The 18,008-nt window shown below is 40.2% G+C and overlaps 1 protein-coding gene across 1 annotated transcript in view; it reads left to right on the top strand.

The window, feature by feature from the left end:
* Positions 1 to 2,362: 2,362 nt before the first annotated feature.
* The window catches only part of LOC311141738 (myogenesis-regulating glycosidase-like), a 37,827-nt gene continuing 22,181 nt past the window's right edge, over positions 2,363 to 18,008 (top strand). Inside the window, exon 1 of the mRNA XM_084177170.1 lies at positions 2,363 to 2,417. The gene's annotated coding sequence lies outside the window, so the exon portion shown is untranslated. The remainder of the gene's footprint in view (positions 2,418 to 18,008) is intronic.

The following is an 18,008-nucleotide window of genomic DNA, read 5'->3' as shown; positions in this document are numbered from 1 at the left end:
TCTGTAGTGTCAGCATTTGTTGCTGGCATGTCATGCCTAAATTTGCTCATCTTGCCAATGAAAAAATAATTAACGTAGTTGGCAATATCAGTGGGTTTTGTGATGAATGAGCCATCTGATTCAATGAATGATGGAGCGGAGTTTGCCTTTTTGCCCAGAATTTCATTTAAGGTGCTCCAAAGCTTTTTACTATCATTCTTTGTCATTTATCTTTGTTTAATAGTGTATTTTCTTCTTCTTTTTATTCAGTTTAGTCACATGATTTCTCAATTTGCAGTACGTTTGCAAATCAGTTGTGCAGCCAGACTTATTTGCCATTTCTTTTGCCTCATCCCTCTCAACAATACACTTTTTTAAATTTCTCATCAATCCACGGGGATTTAACCGTTTTTACAGTCATTTTCTTAATGGATGCATGCTTATTAGTAACTGGGATAAGCAATTTCATACGTGTGTCAAGTGCAGCGTCTGGTTGCTCGTCATTACACACCACAGACCAAAAAATATTCTTTACATCAACAACATAGGAATCACCACAAAACATATTGTATGACCTCTTATACACTATATTAGGCCCAGCCTTTGGAACTTTGGTTTTCCTAGATATGGCTACTATATTGTGATCACTACATCCGATGTATTTGGATAGTACTTTCAAGCACATTTCTGCAGCATTAGTAAATATGTGATCAATACATGTTGATGATTTAATTCCTGTGTTGTTTGTAACTACCCTGGTATTTGTATTTGTATTTGTATTAGGTTGACTGATAACCTGAAGCAGGTTGCAGGCATTAGTTACAGATTGAAGCTTTCTCTTGAGTGGGCAGCCTGATGAAAGCCAGTCAATATTTAAATCCCCCAGAAAATACAGTATACCCCTCTGTTGATTGACATTATCAAGCATTTCACACATGTTATCCAGATACTGACTGTTAGCACTTGGTGTGACACATTGCTTGTCAGGAATGGAGTTGGGGGCAGATAGAATGGCATTGAAAATGCTATATATAGCGCTGTTAAGGTCATCACTGGATTATGGAAGTGTAGAATATGGATCAGACATCTTTAAAAAAGGTAGATGTCATCGAGGCCCAAGCCCTAAGAATATGTTGTGGAGCACTCAGGATCTCCCCGGTGGCAGCGATGCAGGTAGAGTTGTGAGAGATGCCGTTAAAGTTAAGAAGACAACAGCTAGCCATGACATATTGGGTAAATCTACAAGGACATAAGATTACACATCCTACAAAAAAGGTACTCCTAGAGTGCTGGGAACAAAATCTGATTACAAGCTTTGGGTGGATAGGCAATTGCATGGCGAGAGAGATGGGGTTGTTTGGGAGGGAGTTTAGCCCCTCTGTGGTTCTTCCATCTATCCCACCTTGGTTTCTCCCTCAGCCAGTGATAGATCTAGGGTTTCTTGAGAGGGTAAGAGATGTTGACGAAGGAGTAGATTCAGTTGTAAGTGAACATTTAAGAACACAATACTATGCTTTCTTGCATATATTCAGAGATGGATATAAGGACCCTAAAACAGGAGCGACAGGTGCAGCTTTTAGTGTTCCTGAGTTTAAGGAGGCAGTGACAAAAAGAGCATTGTATCATTTATTGGCCATACTATTGGCTGCAGAGTGGGTGGAGAATGTGAGGCCAGACAGAGTAGTCATCTGCTCTGACTCCTGTGCAGCACTGATGAGCTTAAATTCATTTGTGTCTCAGAGCAGACAGGATGTATTGAATGAGGTTTTGCAGTGCTTGTATAGGGTGAAACAGATGGGGGTATTTGTGATGTTCCTCTGGGTACCTGCTCATGTGGAGGTGAATGTTATCGCCAAGCAGGCTCTTAAACATCATGATGTTGAGATGGAATTGTCAATCAGTAAAGCAGAAGCCAAGGGGTTAATAAGAACAGTGGTTAAAAACAAATGGCAAGAGTTATGGAACAGGGAGAGAAAGGGTGGTCCTCAGGTCGAGAGAGAAGGGAGGAAAGTGTAATCACAAGGCTAAGACTGGGACACACAAGGCTATTAAAATCGAAATTGGTGGGGAAACATCCGACTAGGAGATGTGATCATTGTCAGGAGGAGATTGAGACAGCGGAACATGTTCTATTTCAGTGGCAGAAATATGTGCGGTAAAGGGAGAGATTGCTATTAGATTTGAGGAGTAATGGAGTTGCAGAGCCAGGATTAAGTGAACGGCTGGGGAAATCTTCAGGGGATGTATTATTTAATAATGTATTTCGTTTCCTTAGGGAGATAAGAATATTGTGTAGAATTTAGACCTTCTGGTCCACACTCCAGTCCAGTTGGTGGCGGTAATGCACCTTACAGTTGGTTGCCAACCACCATATAAAATCCACAGAAGAAGAAGAAGAGGACGAAGAACACAGTTCTTGTGCTGTGGCTGGTTCTAAGGTAATGGAGAATGTATTTGTCGTTAATCTTAACATTTATGATTTATTTAGACAAAGTTGTCTGGTTTTAGCCCAGTGTTTATCTGTTTAGGGACAAAGTGTTGATGCTTAGGTACTAACTTTTTGTCATTCACGTGCGAATGGATAGCTCGTTTTGCGTGATCAATGCACAAAACAAATAGCTAGCTAGGGCAACTGGACAAATTGGTTACAGCATTTATGACAATGTTTGGTTACATTGAGCACGGTTACATGCACACAATAACACGATTATTGTGGATAGTCAGATTAATATAATAGTTCGTTTAAAACGTTTTACATGCTTTGCAAGACGAACGATTTCCCTAATAATTATGTTTAGTGACTGTACGTTATTTATGAGGGATACCTGGAGAACTCTCTGAAAAGAAAGTGGATGGCCCTCCCATAAGTAAACTATATTTTTACCCGACCCTCGCTGAACACTTAAAGAAAAGAAGAAAAAAAACTGACCCAAAATAATACTTAAAACATAAAGTGGAGAGAACATGCCTACCGTTTACCCTTACTCCTAGGCAGTGGCGAGTTTAGCATGTAAATCTTGGTTGGAAAAAGTCCCCAAAAAATTTGAGATGCCAGCAAAGCCACTAAATAACATTATATTATTTTTTATTATGCCTATGTGGTCTAAAAAGGAAGGAAAATACAATCACGAGGAACCACTTTTATAGATAATATACCTACGCACAGACAGAGCATTGCGCAAACAAAACACTTTTGCAATATCAGCTGGAATTACATGGGTCTATTACTGACCTATTTGTTGAAAAAATATATTTGAATGTGAAGACTGTCACTGGCAGACATGGTTACAGACCCAACAGCTATCCCCTCCTCTTGAAGAAAAGCACATGAGCTAATTATACAAATTATACAAAGTAAGCAAAACAGAGAACAAAACAATGAAAGCATTCCAACATTGCCTAAAATGAAGAATAAGATACTATTGAGATAGACCTAACAAAGCAAGATAACAATTTGGCAAACTATGGCATAAGGGAACGATGAGCCGTAATTTCGATTAAGACATTAATGAGTGAGTAGTCGATATAACTATTTGTTTCAGCACTTTTGAAATGTACAGCGACAGAATTCAGAACATGGGCGGTTCTTACAGTATTCTCCCTGTACACCAAGTCAGAACCGTAGGATAAATAATGAGGACATATAAGCAGACAATGAAAGCTCTTACAATATTTGATGATGACATTTCTCTAAAACAGGTTATAGGCTACAAGTCAGAACAGTAGGCTAAGTTCTGAGGGGGAGAGGGACCAAATTCTTAGGGCGAGACACATGGGTTACTAACAGCTTACTACACAACAAACACTTACTATTACTTTCTTAGCTACTGTAAACATAAGTTATGCAGCAGTATACAAGACATATTTTTGGACTCACCGTTGTTGTACTCATTTGAACGGACTTGGCGGTCCTTCTTTTGGGCAAACGTTGTCATCAGTCTGGCATTCTCTGGATTTATGGTACTTTCAAGACGACTGGGAACTCAGAAAAAAAAAAAGGTCAAATCATGACGTCAGTGATCTTCAGGTCAGAGCTCTAGAAAGAGGCCCGAGTTCCCGACTTGGAATTCCGAGTTGGATGACCGTTCAAAACATATTTTCTCAGTCAGAGTTCCCAGTTGTCTTGAATGCACTGAAGTCTGGGATTTCCCAGTTCCCAGTTGTTTTAAAACGCGGCAGAAGTCATGCTGGATTGACAGCATGGCTAATGTATTCAACTTTTACTGGCCCATCGTTTTGCGTGTGAATATTTATCATTTTAAGCTTGGAAAAGAGACCATTTCAGACAGATGTTTTAAATCCTTAAACCCAGACTTGGACCACACACCCTCTCCACCGAATAGCAGGCAGGGGAAGCAAAATAGTGATTGCTTTGCGATTTCCAACTTGTTGTGGAATGTTTATGTCCAATGGCCGATGAGTACCGATGCATTTTAAGGATTGAAAAGGATTTGCCAGTAGATTGTCAGCGTGATTTATGATGACTGCTTGTCTAGCTTGCTAGCTAAAATTGTGAAAGTATGACGTTGACCAGTCCTATCAAAGCTACAGTAGATATAATGTGATTTGAAGTTATTTTATCTGTGACCAATGACCTTGAGCCTTCTTGGATGGGCACTTCTAATGTAAATCTATGGCAACACCCAAGGGGGCTTAAACTGCCTAGCTGTCCCTGTAGATTCGGTGGTGACGTAGTGTCCCCATGTGTGACAAAACATTGAGCCAATCACGGCGAAACTAGAGAAGATTACCAATGCCTAGCCTACACTCTGTATTTTCGCTGGCTGCCCCTCCACCACAGAAAGCACTGAGCTAGGCTGAAACGCCTGCATTTTGGAGCTGCCTTACTCAAGGAAACACTTAAAAAAAAAAAATATATATATATATTTTTTTTTTTACATTGATTGCAAAATGATGTAACACAAGTTAATGCCAAAATAACATGCAAAACAGGCACAATGTTATTTTTTAGTTTTTTTTTTTATGCTAAACCGGTGGGGCTCAACCCCACCTGCCCTGAATGACGGGTCACCACTGCTCCTAGTACAGACCAGAGCCTTAGATACGCATTTTCTTCATTTTTGTAAGCATTACATGCAAAGTAGCCAGGAGGTTGTGGATTCGCAGACCACCGCTGACAAGGGTAGGGGTGAAAAGATATCCATTATAATAAAAGCACTGCATGATTCTATCATCTTAATGAAAAAAATGTCATTTTATAAACTCATTTCATGCAATTTTATGTCATTTTACAACTGGAGACAAGCAGAATCTTTTTTAATACCACAACAGAGCATGACAACCAATGAGCGCACACTGCAGCACCAGAGACCTTTTGACTTCTATACAGGCTATTGTTTAAAAAGAGGATAGTCTGGAACAGTGCTAAAGTTGTCTATCAACTGTAAAAATTGAGCGCAACGGAACCAGTTACAACTGAAGTATCTGACCATCAACAAATTTGAGAAAAAGCAATTAATTGTTAAACACAGCAGCCGCATATCATCAGGTAGGCCTATATGCCCTTTTGAATTTTTTTCATTTGGGAAACTATAATTTTCTCATTTGTTCTATTTTATTCCATGATATTGTTGTTACAAAATAGATTTGTGTTGACTGTGATCAGAGCATGGGAATATAAGAGCATCTGCTAGGCTAAATTAATAAACTCATGCATAGCTCACCACATGATCCTCAAACCAAAGACTGGCCAAACTCGTGTTTCTAAAAGTGAATTCAAATGCACTGTATAGCGTTTCATTATTATTGAATTCTAAGTATAATTTTTTCTTTCATTTTATAGAGCCTAAATGCTACAGTTGAAGTCGGAAGTTGACATACACCTTAGCCAAATACATTTATACTCAGTTTTTCACAATTCCTGACATTTAATCCTAGTAAAAATTCCCTGTCTTAGGTCAGTTAGGATCACCACTTTATTTTAAGAATGTGAAATGTCAGAATAATAGTAGAGAGAATGATTTATTTCAGCTTTTATTTCTTTCATCACATTCCCAGAAGTTTACATACACTCAATTAGTATTTGGTAGCATTGCCTTTAAATTGTTTAACTTGGGTCAAACGTTTCGGGTAGCGTTCCACAAGCTTCCCACAATAAGTTGGGTGAATTTTGGCCCATTCCTCCTGACAGAGCTGGTGTAACTGAGTCAGGTTTGTAAGCCTCCTTGCTCGCACACACTTTTTCAGTTCTGACAACAAGTCAATACCTTGACTTTGTTGTCCTTAAGCCATTTTGGACATGATCGAATGTCAAAAGCCACACTGAAGTCTAACAAAACAGGCCCCACAATCTTTTTATCATCAATTTCTCTCAGGCAATCATCAGTCATTTGTGTAAGTGCTGTGCTTGTTGAATGTACTTCCCTATAAGCGTGCTGAAAGTCTGTCAAATTTGTTTACTGTAAAATAGCATTGTATCTGGTCAAATATTTTTTTTCTCCAAAAGTTTACAAAGGGTTGGTAACAGGCTGATTGGTCGGTTATTTGAGCCAGTAAAGGGGGCTTTACTATCCTTAGGTAGGGGAATAACTTTTGCTTCCCTCCAGGCCTGAGGGCACACACTTTCTAGTAGACTTAAATTGAAGATAAGGCAAATAGGAGTGGCAATATCGTCCCCTATTATACTCAGTAATTTTCCATCCAAGTTGTCAGACCCCCGTGGCTTGTCATTGTTGATAGACAACAATACTTTTTTCACCTCTTCCACACTTACTTTACGGAATTCAAAATTACAATGCTTTTCTTTCATAATTTTGTCAGATATACTTGGATGTTTGGTGTCAGTGTTTGTTGCAGGCATGTAATGCAAATCTTGCCATTGAAAAAATAATTAAAGTAGTTGGCAATATCAGTGGGTTTTGTTATGATTTTTTCAGTTTGCCCAAAATTTCATTTTAAGGTGCTCCAAAGCTTTTTACTGTCATTCTTTATATAATTTATATTTTGTTTCATAGTGTATTTTCTTCTTCTTTTTATTCAGTTTAGTCACATGATTTCTAAATTGGCAGTACGTTTTCCAATCGGTTGTACAGCCAGACCTATTTGCCATTTATTTTGCCTCGTCCCTCAACCATACAATTTTTCAATTCCTCATCAATCCACAGGGATTTAACAGTTTTTACAGTAATTTTCTTAATGGTTGCATGCTTATTAGTAACTGGGATAAGCAATTTCATAAATGTGTCAAGTGCAGCGTCTGGTTGCTCCTCATTACACACCACGGAACAACAAATATTATTTACATCAACAACATAGGAATCACTACAAAACGTATTGTATGACCTCTTATACACTATATTAGGCCCAGCCTTTGGAACTTTGGTTTTCTATATTGTGATCACTACATCCAATGGATTTCGATACTGCTTTCCAACACATTTCTGCAGCATTAGTAAAGATGTGATCATTACTTGTTGATGATTTCATTGTTGTGCTGTTTGTAACTATCCTGGTAGGTTGATTGATAACCTGAACCAGGTTGCAGGCACTACTTACAGTTTGAAGCTTTCTCTTGAGTGGGCAGCCTGATGAAAGCCAGTGAATATTTAAATCACCCAGAAAATATACCTCTCTATTGATATAACATACATATTCAAGCATTTCACACATGTTATCCAGATACTGACTGTTAGCACTTGGTGGTCTATAGCAGCTTCCCACCAGAATGGGCTTTAGGTGAGGCAGATGAACCTGTAACCAAATTACTTCAACAGTATTTAACATGAGATTTTCTCTAAGCTTTACAGGAATGTGGTTCTGAATATAAACAGCCACACCTCCACCTTTTGGCATTTCTGTCTTTTCTGTAGATCTTATAACCATGTATTGCTACCACGGTATTATCAAAGGTATTATCTAAGTGAGTTTTAGAGATTGTCAGAATATGAATGGCATCTGTTACTAGCAAATCATTGATTTCATGAACCTTGTTTCTTAAGCTACGTATGTTAACGTGGCTTGTTTTTAACACTTTTCTGGGAAGCTTGATTGTTTTTCTTGCTTTACTGGGAAGCTTAGCAGAGGTAGACATGCTCGAGTTATTTATGTTAGTGCACACAGTGGTCTTCCTGCTAGGGCACACCACCTCAGTGCTAACAGTATAACTCTGGTTCATAGGCATATGATTACTGCGTACAATAGCTGTAGGATCAGCAGAGGCATTCAGGGCATTAAGAGGGACATAAATTAGGTTACTTACATTGTGTCTTCCAACGCCCCTGGGAAAATGTACATTTGCTGAAGCATTATGACAACTCAGCAACACAATGGTAGGGATTGAATGAGCTGGGCTTGGGTCATTGTCTCAACGCAGCCTTATAATGCTGTGAAAGAATCCATGATTTGGGTGGATCCCATCCTCCTTATAAAACAAGCTTTGTTTCCAGAAGGTATCAAAATTGTCAATAAATGTTACACCCACAGAGCTGCAATAGTCTCGTAGCCAGTTATGGAGGGCTAAAAGTCTGCTGAACCGTTCAATGCCACAATTTAGGGAGGGCAGAGGGCCAGATATTATGGGGCGTTTGTTGGTGTCAAGTAGTGACTCAATCCATCTTCAGCTGTTCTGAACCACCCTTCATAATGTCACTCGACCCCACATGAACAGTTCTGAACCACCCTTCATAATGTCACTCGACCCCACATGAACAATAAAAGTATCAGCCCCCGGTGACTGACACACAGCCTCGGGAAGCAATCTGGTGATATCCTGAACTTTTGCCCGAGGAAAACAGAAAGTCTTTGCCCCAGGTAGAGATATATGCCTCACCATCAAACTCCCTATCAAAATAGACGGAATGATCCAGCCTCTGCCGTGTCTCGAAGCTGATTGCGAGGCCAGAGCCTCAGAACTCACCTGAGAAGAGGGCTGCTGAGACGCCGGCTGCGTGCAGGTCACAACAGCCAAAGGGACAGCGCTCTGATCCAGAGAGCTCGGCCCAGCGGAGGGGGGCTGGGTGGTCCAGGCTGTGCCCCAGCAGTTGATTGACTAGGACAGGGAGAGATAGCTGGAGGGACATCCACAGCCATGGAGGGAACACCCAAGTCCCCGGCAGAAGACAGCTGGTACAGGCGCTCAAAGCGATTTGAAAGTCTTAAGTCCGGCGCGCCTAGAACGATTCTTGTTCTTCTTTCTGTTTCCGACACGCATTCATTTACGGACAATGAGAAGCAGTGGCGGACAATGAGTCTGTCTCTCGTTGAATGTGAAGAGCGAGAGAGAAGCGCAGGGGGGCAGGTGTTCCTTGCTACGCACCGGCCCGGCTGTGTGTTAGCGTTTGGGGTAGCCTCTCAGAGCTGTGTCGGGCATGTCCCCAGTGTTTTGTAGTCATGAGGGATACAAAACATACAGTTACAGCATGTACTGGCCAACAACTGGAGTCACACTCACACGCTGGAAATAAGGACTTTCCTTTAGTAGTTCTATAGAGAGCGTTGTAGGGGTTGAGCTCTTGGTAGCCTGGCTCGGTTGTTGGTATCCAGGTACTAAAGCGTCCGTGGCGAAAAAGTTGAATGAAAAAAGTTCCGCGAGGAAAAAAAGTAAGATGTTGGTAAATGTGTTAAATGCAGAGTTTTGATTTAAACGGTTAAAATGTAAAAACCTAAAGTTTGGCAGGTAGCCAAGTTGCAACATACAGCACGACAACGCGGAAGTGTGACGTTTTCTGTTGTGTGTAGATTGATGAGAAAAAATAAACAATTTAATCAATTTTAGAATAAGGCTGTAATGATACAAAATGTGGAAAAAGTCAAAGGGTCTGAATACTTTCCGAATGCACTGTATGGGAAAAAATACAAGTTTTAAAATTTGGTCGAAAGAACAGACGATTCTTGGTGGACAAAGATTATTTTTTGTTGGGGACAGCCCTGAATTCCATACTGTAACTAGATTACCTGGCGCGTCCTGCACAACATTGGTTGACTCACAAGGCTCTGGTCTCTCGGCGTCGTGTGCTTGTTATCAAACACCACGTGACTGGGGACTACCGGTAAGCTTCAAATGAAAAATTATGGCCAGGTGAAATGAAAAACATGACCTTTTGCACAAGTTCACTGCAGGTATTTACTTAAGTAGCTAAAACTATTCAAATGTATTAAAAAACGTTTAAGAAATAGTTTCAATGGTATAAAAAAAACATCCCGTGGCTCTTTCCAAATACCCCAGTATACAGTATACCGCCCAAGCCTAGACGATAGTATTGAAATACTTGTGTGAGTATTCCTTTTTGCGAGAAAAACTAATTATTGCCTAATATAGGCCTATTTTAACCAGATTTTAAGATTGAAAAAATACCGGTAGCCGACTGGTAGCCTTCATGTGTAGCTTGTTGTTTATGTTGGCCAATCAAAGCGGCAAAGAGGCTCAATGTGTAGCAAGTGGAGTGAGAGTTCACCAATAAAATTACAGAATTAAAAGTTAGCAAAATTACAAGGAGTAGGCTACAATGATCAACCAACAGCTAGGCTTTTTTATCTGAATGAGATTGGGGGGGAAAGCGCAGCATGTGCCCTCAATTAGCCTAGCAATCTTCTCTAGGCTATTCCAGTCAAGGCAGGCACTGTTATGTGGGATGATAAATAAAATAGTGGCTGCTACAAGTTAGCTAGTCTTAGCTGTAGTTACCTTGGCGTCTCTCTCTCTCTCCCTCCGTCTGCTCGCTACACACACCGCCCATATAACCTCCGCAGCTTCAGCAGTAGAGCGCCAGCCTCTCCCTCGCGCAGCAGTGCTCAGGTTAAAAGCATACGTTTAAAAAAACAACAACATGTATTTGGAATATCTGGATATCCGACAAAAATGTATGATACTATTCGAATGTGAAATTATTTCAAATCGCTATTTTGCACAGATCCATACGCTGTCTGTGCCTCCAATTGACGAACTACACTTCCTCCCCAGTTACGCTTACACACAGGTTTTCTGAGTACGCTAGATGGGTAATTAGCACAGGTGGCCGCATCTGTCTTCCGTGCTGTAACATGGAGATATGGCCATGTGGGATCTCTAAACCTATAAAGGTGTGTAGTAATTTTACCTTTTAGTTTTTTGAAAATATATTCTCACTGATATGAAAGATACGTTCCTTATGTTTCCAAAACCGTACCTCAAGCGATGCGTGTTAACGTTTAGAGCGTCAGGGCTTTTGTTAAGAGCCCCTCGTGAAGAAGGTACCTACATCAATAGGCGCTAAAGGTAGTTAGCGTCTATGAATGAGCTGCTTGCGACCTAGCTAGGTTGAATACTGAAATAGTAGGCTTTGCTCACTGAACCACAAACATAGGCCTAGTGTTGCACGTGATTGTTGTAGAAACTTGGCTTGACATATTTCACACTGCAATACATTGAAACTGAAAGGACTGACATCATCTGTAGTAACATATTTTCAGGAATGTGTTTTGTTTTGGAGGAAGTTACGAAAGTGGCCATTTATGTTATTCAGAATAAATCAAAACATTACATTTAGGCGACTGTACCTGTGTTCTTACGTTATGCTCACTTGGTCACTATGATTAGAGATATCTGGCTCAACTGTTACTGTAGCGTCAGAGTAATTTACCCTAGCCTGATGACTCACTAAATCTTCCGCTGTCGTTCGCTACATACTTCAGTCTAAGACTGCCTTCATTGAAGTCATTTGTGGTGACGAGGGGCGTTGTACGAAACAAAGTCATCAGCGATTGGATCGTCTCTAACCAATCAGAGTATCAAAGCCAATGATTAATTTTCAAACAGGCGCTTTACCCACCTGTGTTCTGGCTCTGGCCCAACCCGATTTTGATATGTTTGACTGCTACCTTTAATACAGATAAGGCCAGACCAGGGTACTGTAGCCTCTACTTATCATGTTAAGTACTGTTATTTTACACTTATGTGCTTATGACCAATGCTCCCTCAAAAAATTCCAGGTCTGCTGAGCGCAAACTTGAACATTGTGAAAGTTCTGTGCAACTTCCAGCGCCCGTTTACTGTGAACACTGAGGCTGTACCATCAAAAACGATGGAGAAAATGCATCCCATAACATGTTAACATGGAAATAGCTGTTCTATCATTCAGCCTGCAGTAGCAGCCAATGTGTGGTGTTCAATGTATGCGTACATTCCATGAGACTTTTGAAAAAAACATGCAGGGCTTGTCATTAACCTGTTTATCACTTGTCCTTCAGACAAGGTGGTGACTGAAAAGGTTGTGGTGGTGTTTGATGCAAGAAACCACTTTACAAAATAAAATTCATTATTATTCCCATACCATTATCACAGAGAATCTGACAAATTATGCTACCCTCTGCCTATTGGCTACTTAGCTTATTCAAGCCTGTCTCAAAATAAACCACTGCCCCTTTAAGACAAAAAATTGGCTATTTTTCGAAGATGTCTAGAAATGTACATGTTTTGTGCTCTTGTAGGAAGCAATCACTCCCCTATTGCTGACTACAAATGATATATAACTGGGCTAATAACTCACTAACTAGCAAAGGATATAAACAAAATATTTTCACACGTGGCTACATGCTGCTCTTGCTTTGATCTCAAAACAATCCCATCTACTCACGACCACAGCTGTAAACACAGTCCAGTTTAGGGCTGTCACCAACAAAAAAATATCTTGGTCGACCAAGAGTCGTCTGTTCTCCAATCGATTGGTCAATTTTTAAACGTGTTATTTTCCATATATTGACACATCCTATGTTTTTTAATCAAATCAACTATATTCACTGAGCGCGTCTGATGCTTTAAACACACGGTTTGATTAAATAGTTAAGACACACAAATGACTAGAGGGAATCCAACCAGCAATTGATTTGATTGCTCAGACTTGCTGCGCTGTTAAAAAAAAAAAAAAAGACAGCGAGAGACTGACTAGCACCTGTTGTCTCTCTCTCCTCCCTGCTGCAGCGACCACCACAGAACATCAAAGGGTTTATCGCGCTGTCTGTGTTGCGGAAGCTGCAGCATACTTTCAGCCATTTCTGACTGAAAAGTTCTGTTACCGAAATCCTTCATTTGTTTATGAAAGACATTCCCTATTCCCTCAACCCTTGCTCTCTTTACATGACACATGTATGCATCGCATGCACGTGACCAAAGACCTATTAGCTCAGGACAAGTATTACTAGAGAACGTTGGTTATGTAATTATTACTCCAGAATGTCTGTTTTTCCAGAGGACGATTCGGACGGGATTCGTTTTTTCAGAACTGCCCCCTGTAATTTTTTATATATTTTTCTCAATAAATTGACAGTTATGACGGAAGCCTGGAGGTTTTTATTTTAGGCGTGAAGATACAGTATTTCAACATGTTGAGGTGATGGGGCCACACTGATAACTCAAGCTTGGTTCCCAAGTTTCTAAACCATACCAAACCATCTTTCCCATAGTGTTGCCATAATATTTGAGTTGAGGAAGTGTGATCATAATCATTAGGACGGCCTGAATGCCCCCCAGCCAGAGCTAAACTGTGCAATTGCACTTGAGATGCATTTTAAGGCTATGGATGAGAAAGTTAACTTATCATTTCCAAACGTTTAGGTCAGTTGTATGCTGCTGCTTTGCGATCTATTAACAGCAAGGGTTCCATTAAATAGGCTCAATATTATTTACTGATGCATTTGGCAATATTCAATTCATACGCACAAAACATATAAACAAAAGCATTCACTGTGAAAGTTGATAGGCTACACGTAGGCCATTCATTTATAGCTTATACGCAGCACTCAGTTCAATTGATCAAATCAGTTATTGTTTTCTTGCGCAAACCGCGAGCAACACCTGTAAAACTCAGACGTATCTCAAAACACAGTAGGCTGGCTGGACATGGCAGATGACTGACATGGCAGATTCGGACAGGACAAAAATGACAGATTTCACTTTATTCAGATTACAACCTCTTCAGTTATTTGAAAAGGAAATCATCTCCCAAATATCACTATTTCTAAAACAAGCCATAGAAAGTTGGTTGCAATTTCAATGTAATCCTCCAGAAAAGACAGAACAAATAATGCAACAAATATTGTGGTTAAACTCAAATATACTCATAGAAAATAAAACACAAATTTTTGAAATGTAAAAAAAAAAAAAGTGTAATCTTCGTAAATGATATCATAGGTAGGACTGGTGGAGTTATGTCGCACCTGCAGCTAACAAAAACATATGGAAATGTCTGCTCTACCCAAAATTACAAACAAATAATTGCAGCATTACCGCAAAAATGGAAGAGGAAAGTGGAAGGGGGAAAAGGTAAGGAACTTGTCTGTCGGTCCTGCATTAAAGAACATAATTGGTTAAAGAAAATGGTGATAAATAAAAAAGTATATCAGTTTCATTTAAGGACCAAAGGATTGACAGCCGTCTCATATAGATTGCAAAATAGTTGGGAAGAGATTTTTGACGTACAGATTCCATGGCATAATGTTTATGAACTGATACACAAAACGACGCCGGATTCAAAACTTAGAATTTTTCAATTTAAATTATAATCTTCCCAGCTCTGCAGATTTTGCTGCGAAGAGACAGAATGATTAGATCATTTGTTTTGGTACTGTCCATTTGTAGCTTGTTTTTGGACACAGGTCCAGGAATGGCTAAAGGATTGCAATATTTACCTGGAGCTAACCCTGCAGATAGCACTACTGGGTGATCTGAAAAGTAATAGTCAATCGATCAATAATATAATAATATTTTAGGCAAAAATGTTTATTTTCAATTTACAATCTGTAGAAACAATGAGAATAGAAGGGTTCAGAACTTTTGTGAAACATCACAGTACAGTTGAAAAATATATGGCAAATAGAAATCCAATATGGATGGTGTTAAGAGATAGATGGGAGGTGTTGAATGGAGTTGAAGGATGGGACTAATTACTACAATATAACTAATGTAAAGCATACTGTGTCCATAATAAGTATATAGGTTATAGGTTGAGAGCTTTTGTGAAAGAGCACAGTTAGAAAGATTTGGCATATAGAAGCAAACCGGATGGACATCATGAAAGTGATCGGAGAGGTTGAGGGTAGAGGAAGTTCAGGAGTAAAAACAAACAAAATAGAATTATTGTAAAATTGACTGTGTCCATAAAATGTACAGTTGAAGTCGGAAGTTTACAAACACTTAGGTTGGAGTCATTAAAACTCGTTTTTCAACCACTCCACAAATGTCTTGTTAACAAACACTATAGTTTTGGCAAGTCGGTTAGGACATCTACTTTGTGCATGACACAAGTAATTTTTCCAACATATCTTTACAGACAGATTATTTCACTTATAATTCACTGTATCACAATTCTAGTGGTTCAGAAGTTTACATAAACTACATTGACTGTGCCTTTAAACAGCTTGGAAAAGTCCAGAAAATGATGTAATGGCTTTAGAAGCTTCTGATAGGCTAATTGACATCATTTGAGTCAATTGGAGGTGAACCTGTGGATGTATTTCAAGGCCTACCTTCATCATGGGAAAATCCAAAGAAATCAGCCAAGACCTCAGAAAACAACATGGTTCATTTTTGGGAGCAATTTCCAAACGCCTGAAGGTACCACATTCATCTGTACAAACAATGGTACGCAAGTATAAACACCATGGGACCACACAGCCGTCATACCGCTCAGGAAGGAGACGCGTTCTGTCTCCTAGAGATGAACGTACTTTGGTGCAAAAAGTGCAAATCAATCCCAGAACAACAGCAAAGGACCTTGTGAAGATGCTGGAGGAAACAGGTACAAAAGTATCTATATCCACAGTAAAACGAGTTCTATATCGACATAACCTGAAAGGCCGCTCAGCAAGGAAGAAGCCACTGCTCCAAAACCGCCATAAAAAAGCTAGACTACGGTTTGCAACTGCACATGGGCACAAAGATCGTACTTTTTGGAGAAATGTCCTCTGGTCTGATGAAACAAAAATGGAACTGTTTGGCCATAATGACCATCGTTATGTTGGAAGAAAAAGGGGATAACTTGCAAGCCGAAGAACACCATCCCAACCGTGAAGCACGGGGGTGGCAGCATCATGCTATGGGGGTGCTTTGCTGAAGGAGGGACTGGTGCACTTCATAAAATAGATGGCATCATGAGGAAGGAAAATTATGTGGATATATTGAAGCAACATCTCAAGACATCAGTCAGGAAGTTAAAGCTTTGTCGCAAATGGGTCTTCCAAATGGACAATGACCCCAAGCATACTTCCAAAGTTGTGGCAAAATTGCTTAAGGACAACAAAGTCAAGGTATTGGAGTGGCCACCACAAAGCCCTGACCTCAATCCTATAGAATATTTGTGGGCAGAACTGAAAAAGCATGTGCGAGCAAGGAGGCTTACAAACCTGACTCAGTTACTCCAGCTCTGGCAGGAGGAATGGGCCATAATTCACCCAACTTATTGTGGGAAGCTTGTGGAAGGCTACCTGAAACGTTTGACCCAAGGTAAACAATTTAAAGGCAATGCTACCAAATACTAATTGAGTGTATGTAGACTTCTGACCCACTGGGAATGTGATGAAAGAAGCTGAAATAAATAATTCTCTCTACTATTATTCTGATATTTCACATTCTTAAAATAAAGTGGTGATCCTAACTGACCTTAAACAGATAATTTTTCTAGGATAACATTTCAGGAATTGTGAAAAACTGAGTTTAAATGTATTTGGCTAAGGTGTATGTAAACTTCCGACTTCAACTGTATATAGTATGTATAAGCTGAAAGTAGAAGCCTAAGTATTGATGTTCACTAGTTTACTCCAATTAGGGAAGGGGTGATGGGGTTGGAAAGTAATAAAGGGAAATATATTTTTTTAAAGGATATGTGTGTGTGTGTGTGTGTGTGTGTGTGTGTATACAGTGGGGAGAACAAGTATTTGATACACTGCCGATTTTGCAGGTTTTCCTACTTACAAAGCATGTAGAGGTCTGTAATTATTATCATAGGTACACTTCAACTGTGAGAGACGGAATCTAAAACAAAAATCCAGAAAATCACATTGTATGATTTTTAAGTAATTCATTTGCATTTTATTGCATGACATAAGTATTTGATACATCAGAAAAGCAGAACTTAAGATTTGGTACAGAAACCTTTGTTTGCAATTACAGAGATCATACGTTTCCTGTAGGTCTTGACCAGGTTTGCACACACTGCAGCAGGGATTTTGGCCCACTCCTCCATACAGACCTTCTCCAGATCCTTCAGGTTTCGGGGCTGTCGCTGGGCAAAACAGACTTTCAGCTCCCTCCAAAGATTTTCTATTGGGTTCAGGTCTGGAGACTGGCTAGGCCATTCCAGGACCTTGAGATGCTTCTTACTGAGTCACTCCTTAGTTGCCCTGGCTGTGTGTTTCAGGTCGTTGTCATGCTGGAAGACCCAGCCACGACCCATCTTCAATGCTCTAACTGAGGGAAGGAGGTTGTTGGCCAAGATCTCGCGATACATGGCCCCATCCATCCTCCCCTCAATACGGTGCAGTCGTCCTGTCCCCTTTGCAGAAAAGCATCCCCAAAGAATGATGTTTCCACCTCCATGCTTCACGGTTGGGATGGTGTTCTTGGGGTTGTACTCATCCTTCTTCTTCCTCCAAACACGGCAAGTGGAGTTTAGACCAAAAAGCTCTATTTTTGTCTCATCAGACCACATGACCTTCTCCCATTCCTCCTCTGGATCATCCAGATGGTCATTGGCAAACTTCTGACGGGCCTGGACATGCGCTGGCTTGAGCAGGGGGACCTTGCGTGCGCTGCAGGACTTTAATCCATGACGGCGTAGTGTGTTACTAATGGTTTTCTTTGAGACTGTGGTCCCAGCTCTCTTCAAGTCATTGACCAGGTCCTGCCGTGTAGTTCTGGGCTGATCCCTCACCTTCCTCATGATCATTGATTTCCCACGAGGTGAGATCTTGCATGGAGCCCCAGACCGAGGGTGATTGACCGTCATCTTGAACTTCTTCCATTTTCTAATAATTGCGCCAACAGTTGTTGCCTTCTCACCAAGCTGCTTGCCTATTGTCCTGTAGCCCATCCCAGCCTTGTG

The sequence above is a fragment of the Coregonus lavaretus genome (assembly GCF_964263955.1).
Source record: "Coregonus lavaretus genome assembly, chromosome: 14".
Taxonomy (NCBI): domain Eukaryota; kingdom Metazoa; phylum Chordata; class Actinopteri; order Salmoniformes; family Salmonidae; genus Coregonus; species Coregonus lavaretus.
The sequence above is the reverse complement of the archived record's forward strand: the minus strand, read 5'-3'. Positions and strand labels throughout refer to the sequence as shown.